Source organism: Lampris incognitus, chromosome 13 (genome assembly GCF_029633865.1).
Source record: "Lampris incognitus isolate fLamInc1 chromosome 13, fLamInc1.hap2, whole genome shotgun sequence".
Taxonomy (NCBI): Eukaryota; Metazoa; Chordata; class Actinopteri; order Lampriformes; family Lampridae; genus Lampris; species Lampris incognitus.
Window position 1 is genome coordinate 12,258,692 of NC_079223.1, and position 15,300 is coordinate 12,273,991.

Sequence of the window (15,300 nt, forward strand, 5' to 3'; positions counted from 1 at the left end):
AGAAGGCTGCTCAATATAATCGGCTCTCCCAGCCTGACACTCCTGAAGTGGTAATATCAATCAATCAATCAATCAATCAATCAATCAATCAATCAATCAAGCTGCATTTTATATAGCACTTTTCTAGCTGCAACAGCTACTCAAAGTGCTTTACATTTCTGGTCAAATCTGAATTTCATATCTTTAGATGCAGAAAAAGCGTTCAACAGGGTTGAGTGGAAATACATTTATTATGTCTTAGAAAGGTTTGGTTTTAGTCCGACTTTATTGCGTGAATTAGACTACTCTATGAAGCTCCTGTTGCTTGTGTTCTCACCAATGGCATGAGGTGTCCCCCTTTGCTCTCCACCGTGGCACCAGACAGGGGTCCCCTCTCTCCCCCCTCATATTCGCTATTGCCATCGAACCCCTAGCCATTTGGCTTCAGGAGGAGAGGAGGTTTCAGGGCATTACCAGGATGGGTTTCACTTACAAACTGTCCTTATATGCAGTCAATCTGCTTTTCTATGCCTCCAACCCAGTTTCATCCCTCCCGGTTGTCAAAGACATTTTAATTCAATTCGGCAAATACTCCGGATATATGTTACATTTCCAGAAAAGTGAACTCCTCCTCATCAATGCTCTGTCCAAGAAAATACCACAGTCTGTCCTCCCACTCAGAGTAGTCTCTGAAGGCGTTAAATACTTAGGAGTGTTTAGCACAACCTCATTTAATGACCTTTTTGCCAAAAACTTTCAAACCCTTGTCGATAAATGTAAACTTGACATAATTCGCTGGTCCTCTCAACCCTTGTCCTTAATTGGCTGTGTCAACCTTATAAAGATGTTGATCCTTCCCAAATTCCTATACCTAAGTCAACACATTCTAATTTTTATGAAAAAGTCTTCCTTTCATCAACTAGATCAGATGGTGTCCTCATTCGTATGGGCTAATAAACTGCCACGCATTTAAAAAAAGCCATTTTAGACTCCCCAAAAGTCAGGTGGTCTGGCACTGCCCAATTTTATTCAGTATTACTAGGCATGCAATATTGAAAAATTACACTGTTGGATCGATAAGAGGACTGAGACACATCCCCTATGGGCCCAAATGGAGCTGCTGTCCCTCCAGTCTGTCATTACTGCACAACTCCCCCTTAAAATTCATAATATTTGCCAAAATCCAGTCGTTACCAACTCAATTAAGATATGGATACAATTCCGTAAGCATTTAAAACTGGACAAACCCTCTACATTAGTCCCAGTCTTCAAAAACCATTTATTCCCACCTTCCACCTCTGACCTCGTTTTTCGCATTTGGCATGACAAGGGCTTACTTAATATCAAAGATTTCTATAAGAAGGAATCTTCATTGATTTCACAGAGCTCTCAACCAGGTTTGACCTGCCTAAATCCCACTTCTTTCGCTTCCTTCAAGTTAGATAGTTCATTAAAACCAATTACCCCCATTCCTATAATCACCCTGCTGGATCCACTACTGACTCCCTTCTTACTCTGGACCCTGCACAGAAATGCTCAATTTCATTGATTTATGGCTCATTGACTCCGTTAACCCCGATCCAGCAGCCCATTGGAAGGAGATTTAAGAACAGGAAATTGGTGTGTCAATACATGACAACCAGTGGGGCCATATTCTCGATCTGGTCCACTCAGCTTCTATGTGTGCTAGGCATGGTCTACTCCAGAGTAAGGTTGATGTTCAGAGTACACTACACCACTGCCTGACTGGCAAAAATCTACCCAGCTATCAATGATACTTGCAATAGGTGCAAACAGTCACCCGCAAACCTTACTCACATGTTTTGGTCCTGTCCAAAACTGACAGACTTCTGGCGTCAAATTTTTAACACACTTGAGGGAATATTTGGTATGAACCTTAAGCCGGAACCTCTTACAGCCCTATTTGGAGTCCCACCATGTACAGCATCCAATTTGTCTTTAATAAAAAAAAGCGCGTCCTGGCCTTTACAACTCTTTTAGGTAGGTGCCTCATTTTATTTAAGTGGAAACGTGTTCTTCCCCCCCCTCACAAAATAGCTGGCTCATGGATATACTATCTCACATCAAACTTGAAAAAATTAGAGTTTCACTTAAAAACCCCAGCAAATCCTTTGACATGACCTGGAAGCCCTTTATCGAGTATTTGAAGATGGCTACCATTCACCCTGATAACAACTAGATGCCCCCCCCCTTTTGTGTGTGTGTGTGTGTGTGTGTGTGTGTGTGTGTGTGTGTGTGTGTGTGTGTGTGTGTGATGAAAAAAAAATTTCCTCTCAGTTTTTTTTAATAGCTAGTGAGAAGAATTTGAGGTGAGAAATGTTATTGGGTTAATAGGTATAATGAGTGTACCTATTTGCCTTTCACTTGGTGTTTTTCTCTTGTAACAAGTGGGTGGAATTGGGTGGGAGGAAGTAAGGTGCTAATGGGTATATGAAGACTGGGTAAGAACTAATTGGAATAGGAATTGATTACTGTTCTTGTTGCTGCTTTTTTTTCTACTATTTGTATACCCCATTATAATAGGTTCTGTTTATATATGTATGAAACCAGTTAAATTGGACATGTTGTATATATAACAATGTTTTGTATGCAACACTGGTTCAAAAATCATTAAAAAGATTTAAAAAATAAATATAACCCCAGATTTCTCTTTGACTACTGCTACTACTTTCAGCTGCTCCCGTTAGGGGTCTCCACAGCGGATGATCTGTTTCCCTTTCTTCCTGTCCTCTGCATCTTCCTCTGTCACACCAGCCACCTGCATGTCCTCCCTCACCACATCCATAAACCTCCTCTTTGGCCTTCCTCTTTTCCTCTTCCCTGGCAGCTCCATATTCAGCATCCTTCTCCCAATATACCCAGCATCGCTCCTCCACACGTCCAAGCCATCTCAATCTTGCCTCTCTTGCTTTTTCTCCAAACCGTCCAACCTCAGCTGTCCCTCTAACATAATCGTTCCTAATCCTGCCCTTCTTCGTCACTCCCAATAAAAATCTGCGCATCTTCAACTCGACCACCTCCAGCTCCGCCTCCTGTCTTTTTGTCAGTGACACTGTCTCCAAACCATACAACATAGCTGCTCTCACAACCATCTTATAAACCTTCCCTTTAACTCTTGCTGGTACCCTTCTGTCGCAATCACTCCTGACACTCTTCTCCACCCACTCCACCCTGCACTCTTCTTCATCTCTCTTCCGCACTCTGTGTTACTTTGGACAGCTGACCCCAAGTATTTAAATTCATACGCCTTTGTCACCTCTACTCCTTGCATCCTCACCATTCCACTGTCCTCCATCATTCATGCATAGGTATTCCGTCTTGCTCCTACTGACTTTCATTCCTCTTCTCTCCAGTGCATACCTCCACCTCTCCAGGCTCTCCTCAACCTGCACCCTACTCTCACTACAGATCACTATGTCATCCCGCAAACATCATAGTCCATGGAGACTCCTGCCTGATCTCGTCCGTCAAACTGTCCACAACCATTGCAAACAAGAAAGAGCTCAGAGCCGATCCTTGATGTAATCCCACCTCCACCTTGAACCCATCTGTCATTCCAACTGTACACCTCACCATTATCACACTTCCCTCATACATATCCTGCACCACTCCTACATACTTGAAACCATACTGCTGCTCGCTAATCATCATCTCTCCTTTTAACCTAGCTTCTGTTACTCTTTCCCATATCTTCATGCTGTGGCTGATCAACTTTATACCTCTGTAGTTGCTACAGTTCTGCACATCACCCTTGTTCTTGAAAATCGGTACCAGTATGCTTCTTCTCCACTCCTCAGGCATCCTCTCACTTTCCAATAGTTTGTTAAACAAACTAGGTAAACAGTCCACTGCCATCTCTCCTAAACATCTCCATGCCTCCACAGGTATGGCATCAGGACCAACTGCCTTTCCACTCTTCATCCTCTTCATAGCTGCCCTCACTTCCTCCTTGCTAATCCGCTGAACTTCCTGATTCACTATCCCCACATCATCCAACCTTCTCTCTCTCTCATTTTCTGCATTCCTCAGCCCCTCAAAGTACTCCTTCCACCTTCTCAGCACTCTCTCCTTGCTTGTCAGCACATTTCCATCTCTATCCTTGATCGCCCTAACCTGCGCCACATCCTTCCCAGCTCGGTTCCCCTGTCTGGCCAATCGGCACAAGTCCTTTTCTCCTTCCTTAGTGTCTAACCTCTCATACAACTCACCATATGCCTTTTACTTTGCCTTTGCCACCTCTCTCTTCACTTTATGCTGCATCTCCTTATACTCCTGTCTACTTTCTCCATATCTCTATCCCACTTCTTCTTTGCCAACCTCTTCCTCTGTATACTTTGCTGTACTTTCTCACCCCACCACCAAGCCTTCTTGTCTTCGTTCCTCTGTCCTGATGACACCAAGTACCTTCCTAGCTGTCTCCCTCACTATTTCTGCAGTGGTTGTCCAGCCATCCGACAACTCACTACCACCCAGTGCATGTCTTAACTTCCCCCTGAACTCCACACAACAGTCTTCCTTCTTCAACTTCCACCATTTGATCTTCGGCTCTTCCTTCACTCGCTTCCTCTTCTTGGTCTCCAAAGTCATCCTACAGACCACCATCCGACGCTGTCCCCTCTCAGCATCAGATGGTCTCCTCTGTCTTGTAACTAATGTTTTTTTCTTGTCTCTTCTCCTGTTTATGTGAATGGTGTGATGTGAGTCCCTCTTGTGTGCATGTGTAGTCTGTCCTCCTGTCGGGTCTATACGGTGATGGTGGCCACATGGCTCGGGTCCTGGGCTGTTCCAGTGGCATCTGGACACTGCTTGGCTTCCTCCTCATCATATTCTTCATATGTCGTGTAATTCTGTTATCCTCTTTCAATGTTATATTCTGTAAATTGTGTAAACACAACATCCATTGCATGTCTATCTGTCTTGGGAGAGAGATCCCTCCTCTGTTGCTCTCCCTGAGGTTTCTTCCTATTTTTTCTCCCTGTTAAAGGGCTTCTTTTTTTTAGGGAGTTGTTCCTAATCCGATGTGCGTCTAAGGATAGGATATTGTACTGCTATAAAGTCCACTGAGGTAAATTTGTAATTTGTGATAATGGGCTATACAAATAAAGTTGACTTGACTTGACTCTTTAGTGGTCATGAAAGTGTATTCAGATTTAAGCTATTGATGATGCGTTCACCTCATAAATCATGACACACTACTCTCCCCTACATGAAAGTACATAAGCCGCTTGTAATGATAAGAACTATTGGTATTTATATCGGCGATTCTGGCCCTGTATTATTTGGTGTCGGATCGAAACCAAATTTTTCGGTATCTCCCACCCCTAGCTGGCACACCTCGTGCTTCTTCTCACCCGCGCACCAGCCCCCCCCGCCCCGCCCCGCCCCGCCCCGCCCCGCTTGCAGCCGAGGCTAAGCCACATCCCCTACCAAAGTCCTTTATAGGAAGAGGTCATTGAGTAATTTGCACGCACCCTGACCACTGGCGAAGGCGTGAATGCCTCGCGCAATCAATTGAAGACCAATCATTGGTGGATTCAAATGTCAACGACTCGCACTATTTCACCCGGGGGTTAACATTAGATTAAGATAAGGGTTGAGGTTAGATTGACATTAGATGGTTAAGGTTAGCGTCAAGGGGGAAGGTTAGGGCCAAGGTTGGGGCGGGGGTTACGGTAAAGGTCAGAAATGGTTAAGGTGGTGTCATCCAGGTAAAATGGCGTACGAACGAGGACTCCCATTTCAGTGTGAATTTCACAATAGACCCTTTTCACAGCAGCCATTTTGACGTGAAATTGTCGGTAAACACGGGTATTACTAATGACACCAATGAAGGTCCTGTTCTATTTATGTGCAGAGCCTTAATTAATGTGACCGGTAACACCTGTGTTTACTGACTATTTCATGTCCAAATGGCCGCTGTGAAAAAAGTCTATAGTGTAACCGGGTATTTTCTTGCCCGGTGCGGGATTCGATACGGGGTGTACTGCACCACAGGGCGACGCCACTAACCACTCGGCTAAAGGGTCAGACCCGTTAGCTAGGGGCTAACGTGTCTTATTAGTAGTTTACAATAGTTTAGAAATCAGAACATTTCGTTTTGTCGGAATATCATTTAAAGGTAATTGTACCTACTTGATCGGAGCATGAAACAGCTAAGCCCCACGTCAGGAGCGAGAAATACGAGGTTTTTTGTTTTTTTATAACCGGAAGTCACTTCGCCCAGAGAAAACCGCTCATTCAAAAGACGACACTGGTCTGTTCAGCAGTCAACCGGATGCAGAATTATTTGTTCTTACCTCCGGCTTGGTCGGGCGTCCCTACAGACACAATTGGCCAAGTCTGCCGGTGGGAAGCCGGATGTGGGTATGTGTCCTGGTCGCTGCACTAGCGCCTCCTCTGGTCGGTTGGGGCGCCTGTTCGGGGGGGGGGCTGGGGGGAATACCGTGATCCTCCCACGCGCTACGTCCCCCTGGTGAAACTCCTCACTGCCAGGTGAAAAGAAGCAGCCGGTGACTCCACATGTATGGGAGGAGGCGTGTGGTAGTCTGCAGCCCACCCCGGATCAGCAGAGGAGGGTGGAGCAGCGACCGGGACGGCTCGTAATTGGCCAAGTATAATTGGGGGGGGCGGGAAGAAAAAAAAGAAACTAATTATTTGCCCGTGGACATTTGTTTGGCATGTGAAAAAAACGGGGTTTTACTTCCCATGTTACGGACAGAATCCTTCTTTCTCTTGCTTCTGATCTGTTTTCATCCCCGTTTTTCTTAAAAGAAAAAGAGCGATGAGAAATCTGTCTTCCCTCTTTTCATACTCTCTCTCTCCATCTCTTTATCTCCACCGGTGCTGAGAGAGGGAGGGAGAGAGAGACAGGGGGAGGGGGAGAGAGAGAGAGAGAGGGAGGGGAGAGAGAGACAGAGGGAGGGGAGAGAGAGAGACAGAGAGAGACAGAGGGAGGGGGGAGAGAGAGAGGGAGGGGAGAGAGAGAGACAGAGAGAGACAGAGGGAGGGGGGAGAGAGAGGGAGGGGGAGAGAGAGAGACAGAGAGAGACAGAGGGAGGGGGGGGAGAGAGAGAGGGAGGGCGGAGAGAGAGGGAGGGGGAGAGAGAGAGAGAGAGAGAGAGAGAGAGAGAGAGAGAGAGAGGGAGGGGGAGAGAGAGACAGAGAGAGAGGGAGGGAGAGAGAGAGAGAGAGAGAGAGAGAGAGAGGGAGGGGGAGAGAGAGAGGGAGGGGGGGGAGAGAGAGAGAGGGAGGGGGAAGAGAGAGAGGGGGGAGGGGGGGAGAGAGAGATAGGGAGAGAGGGAGAGAGAGAGAGGATCACTGGAAGAAAAGTAAAAAAAAAAAAGAGAGAAACCAGAACGACATGGCAGTAAGCCCAGTGAACAGCAGGGAGAAAATGCTGTGTCAGTCTCACACTCTCATTTCTCTCTCTTTCTCTGTCTCTCCCTCTCTCTCTCTCTCTCTCCCTCTCTCTCTCTCTCTCCGCATCGCTCTTTCTCTCCTTTATCCCTTTCTTAACATCTCTCTCTCTCTCTAATGGATAACGCCACTCTGTTTTTGTCACTCACCCTCTTCCTCTCACTCCTGCCAATCACATCCGCCCCGCCCCCTCTCCCTTACCGACTCTCCCTTACTGTCAGCCCCACCTCACTCCATCCCCCCTTCCTGTATCTCTCCCTCTCTCTCTCTCTCGCTCCCCCGTCTCTCTCTCCCCGCCTCGGTGGGGGACTTCAACACACTGCGCTGGTGCTCACGCCTCGTGTTCCGTCTGCTAAATGACTCAACAAAACAGGAGCCACTAATGTTCCTCCGACGAAGATACCTTTATTACCCCTTCTTTACGCCCCTCCTTAAAGGGGGGCTTTTATCCGGCGCGTAAAAATGCAACCTGTCATAAATATTTTGCGAAGGGTAGTTCTCCTTAAAGGGGAAGACCCGCCACGTTTCCGCCTGCAACCCGCTCCTGACCGGCGCTGCGTCTCCGGGGCGGAGCCGGAACCGCCGTGACGCGCCGTGACGTCATACGGCGGATGTAAAAACCAAAAGCCCGGGCGGGGCGTTCAATGCTCCGAACCCGCTGTTCAGGAAACACGCCCCTCGGCTAAGCTGCGTTCCCGGCGGCGCAAAGGACGCCCCGCGAGATTAGCACAGAGCGCTTTATGGGTGGCGAGAAGCCTACCGAAGCTTACGCGCAGTGCATGCTGGGACGTGTAGGTGCCGCGAGGAGGCCGAGCGGGTCAACGCGGGCACACAGAGAGAGGACTTTACCCCGCCGCTCCAACCGGCTGCGTTACAGCGCAGGCGCGGGGCAATTGGTGAAATTCCCCTTTAAGAAAAAACGAGAGCTGACTAGACACACAACGTGCTCCTTGGTGTTGGCCTCCTACACGGTCACGCAGGTCTTTACAGACAGATCCGGGAGTGGCACGGTGCAGCCAGTCCTCTGCCTTCGGCCCAAATGTGATAAAGGCCCGGAGGGGCCTTGATTTCTGGGTCAGTTGTTGGGGCGGTTCGTGTAGGCCAGGATACAGTAGCTGGCTACTGTAGTGCTGGTGTGACGGCGGCCCTGTTAACGTGGGCCCAAAATAAGCCTTTTACACTGAGCCCGAACAGAGCATTAGGCGGGCAGCGGATGGTGCAAGACCTGACGGCATCGCATTGACCGAATATCTGTGACTGTTTCTGTCGCCCAGGAGCCAGGAGCCAGGCCTGAAATGGACCGGGGTCAGTTCCCAGTCAGACATGCCCCAATCAACAGCTGAGGGGGGGGGGGTAGAAAGGGATAGGGGTAGAGAGAGAGGAAGGACTAGAGATAGAGATTAATAGAGAGGGGAGAAAAACAGAAGAGAGGGGGAGGAATAGAGAGATAGAAGAGTGAGAGGGATAGAGAGAGAGCTTAATAGAGAGAGACGGAGAGAGAGAGAGGGGGGGGGGGATAGGAAGGAAGAGAAGAAAAAGAGGAACAGAGACACTTAAAACCTTGAAAGAGAGGTGTAGAACGGAGAGATGGAAATAACGAGAGATGGGTGGGGCGCAGACGGAGGCAGATAAAGGAGAGAAAATGGAAAAGGCAAGTCAAAAAGAGCGAGGGTGAAAAAGAGGGGGGGAGAGAGAGCCCCTCAGACCCGACCAGGGACATGGGAAAGAGAGAGACTAAGAGGAGAAAAGAGTCAAACGCATTCAGGAGGAGCTGCACCGCTGCAGCTGCAGCAGCTGCAGCAGCAGCGGTGCAGCATGTGCGTTCCTGCAGCTCCGCCTGTGCACATGTGTGGACAGACAGGCACCTCTCAGTGCACACTGGTGAGACCAGGAAGCACACACACACACACACACACACACACACACACACAGACCTCTGCTGTGTGTCTGCGTGTGTGTGCCGAGTGGCGGCACTGTATGAAATACTTGTCGTTTGTGTTTCACATGTTTTTTGTGTGACCGGCGTTACGGGGTAGATGACAAGACATGCCGTCTGATATGTGTAAAGGCAGTGGCGTCACTACAGAGCCATCGCGCTGGATTAAGCCAATGGCAATTCGGTTCTGGTTTTGACCAAAACTAGAAGATCAACCGTTTGACTCGTCAACACATTTGTTTTGTCATTCCAAGTGGAAATGACCAAAAACAAGAAGTGGAATTATTTTGGGTGGTTTGAAACGAGGTGGTAGACTGGTGGTTCAGACCCAACGCGGCATACGGAGAGTACTGTGAGCAACATCTGTCTCTCTTCCTCCCACTCGCTCTCTGTTGCTCTCTCTCTCTCTCTCTCTTTCTCCTGCATGAATGTCTCTCTCTCTCTCGCTCTCTCTCTTCCCCTCTTTCTCCCGGTTGCTGTGCCCTGCGTGGTGTGCTGGCGCTCTCCAGTCTCTGCTCATCATAAAGGAATGTGGTTCACATCCAAAACCCCCAAATTACTGACCACCGCTCAGCCCGCTCCTCACTCCTCCTCTCTGCCCTCATCTCTCATCCCTTCTCCTCCTCTCCTCCCTCCTCCCCTGGTGTCCTCTGTCTCTTGGCCCTATCCGATACCTCTGATTTCTCCTTTTCTCTTCTCTTTCCCTTCTCCTCTCTCGTCCCCCGCCCTCCCCTCTCTTCTGTTCTTTCCATTTCCTGTCCTCCACTAGTTCTATACTTCTCGTCTCCATTTCTTTCCCAGTCCTCCTCCTCCTCCCTGCTCATCTACTTTCTCCTCCTCCTCCTCCTCCTCTTCTTCTTCTTCTTGGGTTTTGCCCTCTTCTCACCTCAGTTCACCTCTCCTCTCCATTTTCTTCCTCTCCTCTCTCCTCCTGACAACCTTGTTTCTGTGGTTAAGATGCTGTTAACGTGACTAACTGACTGACTGACTAACTGACTGACTGACTGACTAACTGACTGACTAACTGACTAACTGACTGGCTAACTGACTGACTAACTGACTGACTGATTGACTCATCTCCACTGAACATTTAATTTTGAATGATTTGCTTTTCTCCTGGCTGACTTCAGAAAAAGAAAGAAAAGATCAATATTGACAGCAGGGGCGTCCAGGTGGCGTGGCACTCTATTCCGTTGCTTACCAACACGGGGGTCACCGGGTCGAATCCCCATATTACCTCCGGTTTGGTCGGGCGTCCCTACAGACACAATTGGCCGTGTCTACAGATGGGAAACCGGATGTGGGTATGTTTCCTGGTCGCTGCACTAGCGCCTCCTCTGGTTGGTCAGTGCGGCTGTTCGGGGGGGGGACTGGGGGGAATAGCATGATCCTCCCATGCGCTACGTCCCCCTGGCGAAACACCTCCCTGTCAGGTGAAAAGAAGCATCTGGGGACTCCACATGTATGGGAGGAGGCATGTGGTAGCCTGCAGCCCTCCTCAGATCGGCAGAGGAGGTGGAGCTGAGACCAGGGAAAGGCGGGGGGGGGGAATTAAAAAAACAAAATCAATATTGAAAGCAGTGGTCTGAAGGAAGAGGTCCTTCAGTGACCTTCAGCGTTGTGGAGAGATGCATTTATGTGCTGACACATCAGCTCCCCAGTATCGGCCAGTTAACTCATATTAATATAGTGCATTATAGGATATTAATGTTGTCCATTACAATGCCTTACATGGGAATAAGTGAAAAATACTGTGCTGGATAAGAATCCTGGTTTGGCCAAGGCAGGAACCACAGCAGAGCCACCATCTGAATAGCTGACAGTGGGGAAACCATTGTTTAGTGCTGTTGGTCCTAAGCAACTTAAAGCATCCCAACAACACCACCACTCAGACTGCACTGCAAACGTTTTCTAGATGCTCTTGAATGCTTAGTTGCTGTTGTTGCTGTTGTTGTTTCTTCACTGGGGATGTTATATTATGTGCTTTGTGTGTGTGTGTGTTTTTAAACTGTTGAGCTTTTCCATATCAAATCCCTTGAGTGTGCATATTTCCTTGGCAATTTAAAAAAAACTTGACTTCTTTCTGAAATCTGCTCTCCGGCCCCTCCCATCTTCTATCTTTAGCCTGGAAGACAGAAAACAGTTGGGATGCAGTCATAGCTGATGTTTGGTGCTAGCGGTCCTCTTTGGTCGCTGGGCCCCGCCGACTCCACCTGTTCATGAAAACTCATTGGTATTCTTGTGCATGAACATGCATGACCACATATATGAAAACATGGGCACCCCCCCTCTCTCTCACACACACACACCACAAACAAAGGTCACTTTTGATTGAACTCACACAAACACGCATGCACACAGAAGAGACCCCACACAAGCACAGTCTAACAAACACCCACAGAAATACGCAAACGTACAATTACACATTCACACCCGAACACCCACACACGCACCCACCTACCCCCCTCCACACACACACATGTCACAAAAGGAATGCCTGTATGCTTGAGCACACACACCCTCACACCACAAACACCCACCCACCCACCCACCCACCCACACACACACACATATTTGCACTTGAACACACCCTTACAATTAGCTCAAGTTCATGGTCAAGATTGTTGCTGCTCACAAACACACTTAATAAATGCATATCCAACCTCAGTGTGCATGCTGGCCTGAAGCTAGGCTTGTTAAAAGAAATGGTATTCCTTCTTAAATTAGATGGGGGTTTAAGATGAAAGAGAGCATGAATGCAAACCAGGATAAACCCGGATGAACCACAGTGAGCATAAAGGGCTCCGTTTAGTGCAGGGCTAAAGAGACAGTCCGGAAATTTCAGATACGCGACCCATAACGAAGAGAACAACTTGAAGACGACCATTTTGAAGTTCATAAATTTATTAATTAATTAATTCATTTTCCATAGCCGCTTATTTCATCTCTGAATTGTTAGAGGCGATATGGTGGGGCAGTGGTTAACATTGTTGCCTTGCAAGAAAGGTTCAATTCCCGGTCCTGGTCCAGGTCCTCTCCACAGCCAAAGACGTGCAGTGTTCATTTATGTATCAGATACTCCTACTGGGGCCCTCGGCCAGAGCACCCGCCTTAGAACTTGGGATCGGTCCCTGAGCGCTGCGCTGTGGCTGCCCACTGCTCCTGAGAAGCTAGGATGGCTCAAATGAAGAGGCTGAATTTCCCGAATAAATGCTAACTTAACTAATGTAAAACCTTTTCCACAATATCCTGTACAAATTTAGCATTTATCCCATCTCGTCTCATCTCATCTCATCTCATCTCATCTCATCTCAGCTCAGCTCAGCTCAGCTCAGCTCAGCTCATCATCAGCCACTTCTCCAGGGTCGGGTCACAGTGGCAGCAAGCTAAATAGGGCACTCCAGACGTCCCTTTCCCCAGCAACGCCCTCCAGCTCCTCCTGGGGGATCCCAAGGCGTTCCCAGACCAGACTGGACAAGTAGTCCCTCCATTAAGTTCTGGGTCTACCCCGGGGGTCTACTCCCAGTTGAATGTGCCCGGAAAATCTCCAAAGGAAGGCACCCAGGAGGCATCCTAATCAGATGGCCGAACCACCTCAACTGGCTCCTTTCGATGAGAAGGAGCAGCGGCTCTACTCCGAGCTCCCCACCCTATCTCTAAGGCTGAGCCCAGACACCCTACAGAGGAAACTCCTTTCAGCCGCTTGTATCCGCAATCTCACCCTTTCGGTCACTACCCAAAGCTCATGACCATAGGTGAGGGTTGGAACAAAGATAGACTGGTAAATTGAGAGCTTTGCCTTCCGGCTCAGCTCCCTCTTCACCACAACGGTCCGGTACAACGTCTGCATTACTGCTGATGCTGCACCAGTCCGCCTGTCAATCTCACTCTCCATCTACCTTCACTCGTGAACAAGACCCCGAGATACTTGAACTCCTTCACTTGAGGCAACAACTCATCTCCAACCCGGAGGGAGCAATCCACCATTTTCCAGTAGAGAACCATGGCCTCAGATTTGGAGGTGCTGACTCTCATCCCGGCCATTTCACACTCAGCTGCAAACCGCCCCAGTGCCCGCTGGAAGTTGTGTTCTGATGAAGCCAACAAAACCACATCATCTGCGAAGAGCAGAAATGCAATTCTGAGGTTCCTAAAATGGACACACTCCTCACCTTGGCTGCGCCTTGAGATCCTGTCCATGAATATCACAAACAGAATCGGAGACAAGGGACAACCTTGGCGGAGTCCAACACCCACCGAAAACGTGTTTGACTTTGTGCTGAGAATGCGGACACAGCTCTCACTTTGGTTAAACAAGGACCGGATGGCTTGTATCAACTGCTCTGGTATCCCATACTCCCGCAGTACCATCAGCAGATCCATCCGTCCTAAATCGTCCATCGTTGACTGCGTAGCGCCTCCTGTTGGCGAACTCGATGAACTGTGAGCCAGGAAACACTTCACGGATTTATTCAAGTAAGGCTGTTCCAGTAGCCATTCACTTCCTGGATTTATTCAAGTAAAACTTCAGTTAAGGGCCCCAGCGAGATATCTCCTTTTGTTCATTATTTTGTTTATTTGGGTGTTGTGCACCACAGGGGTATTGCAGCGCTGCAACTTATCAGTGTATAATTCATACTTGTGTTTTGCATATATATATATATTTTTTTGTATTTGCGAGTCATCATATGAATATTGGTACATACTGTTATTCCCTGTCTACGTCTATCTAAAGTATAATTCCATGCAACTCTGCTTACCTTGTGCCTCGTCCAGATTATTCACACACAGTCAAGTCATACTATACCTGACCTTGAGGTAAAATTCTCTCCTTATTAAAGAAGGGTTACATAGGTATACATGTTTACACTGTATGTATATTGTACGGACCGTCTTACTATTACTGACTGCTGTTGTAAACCAAATTGCCCATAGGGGACATTAAAAGATTTACTCTATTCTACTCTTGCTTCCGGTGGATCCATCCAACAGTGGTGGACGACTGACTATCCACTTAACCGCTTGTTGCAAATAAAACAAAAACAGAGTTTTGTGGGTGTTTCATTATGCTCCGTTCTTTACTTAACCCTCCGGCATGGACGGTTAAGGCTTTACTTACTTACTTATTCCTTTATGAACGTAAATCCTTAGATCATACAGTTCCGTTACTTCCATCTCCAGCCAGCAGCACTCAGGGTCTGTGTCACACTCTAATTGCTCCCCGGAACCACAAACTCCCTTAGTCAACATATCATTTACTCTTAAGTGGTCCGTATGATCAATAAACAAAAGAATTGTGTTGTCAATACATCAGTGAATAAATCAATCAAAATATCACTCGTAAATAACTAAATTCATACTCTAATATTTTACTCTGTGCAGTCACCTGTCTGCCATAGGTATCTTGGTGAAGCTTTTCCATCCCAAACACTATGGCCGAGCATTCTTTCTCGATTTGGGCATATCCCCTCTCAGTTGGTGTGAGTGCCCTACTACCCTATGCTACTGGTTTATCCCTCTGTATCAGGGCTGCTCCCAGTCCTGTTTCTGATGCATCACACTGTCGTGTCGACCCGTCGTCCTGGTTGTGGTATTTCAGAACCGGTGCATTGGCTATTTTGTCTTTCAGCCTCTGAAATGCTTCCCGGAACCGCAAACTAGGAATAACAGTCCTATTGTTACAGCGGGGTTCTCTAAAATAACTAACGTTGGGTCGGCGACGAGTAGATAAATAATAGCCTAACAGCTGCACTTTCCTAGAGAGAAAGACAGACGTAGCATTGGGGCTCTAGCGGTTTGGAAAGACAGTAGCGTCCTCGTGCAATGCTTGCTGGTACATGTAGTAACTGTGGCTGGTTGCTGTTTTGTACTGCAGTGTTCTGGACCACTCAAAAACGTATTCAAGAACACTGACAGGTATGGAATCCAGTTCAGGCGCTCGGGTGGGA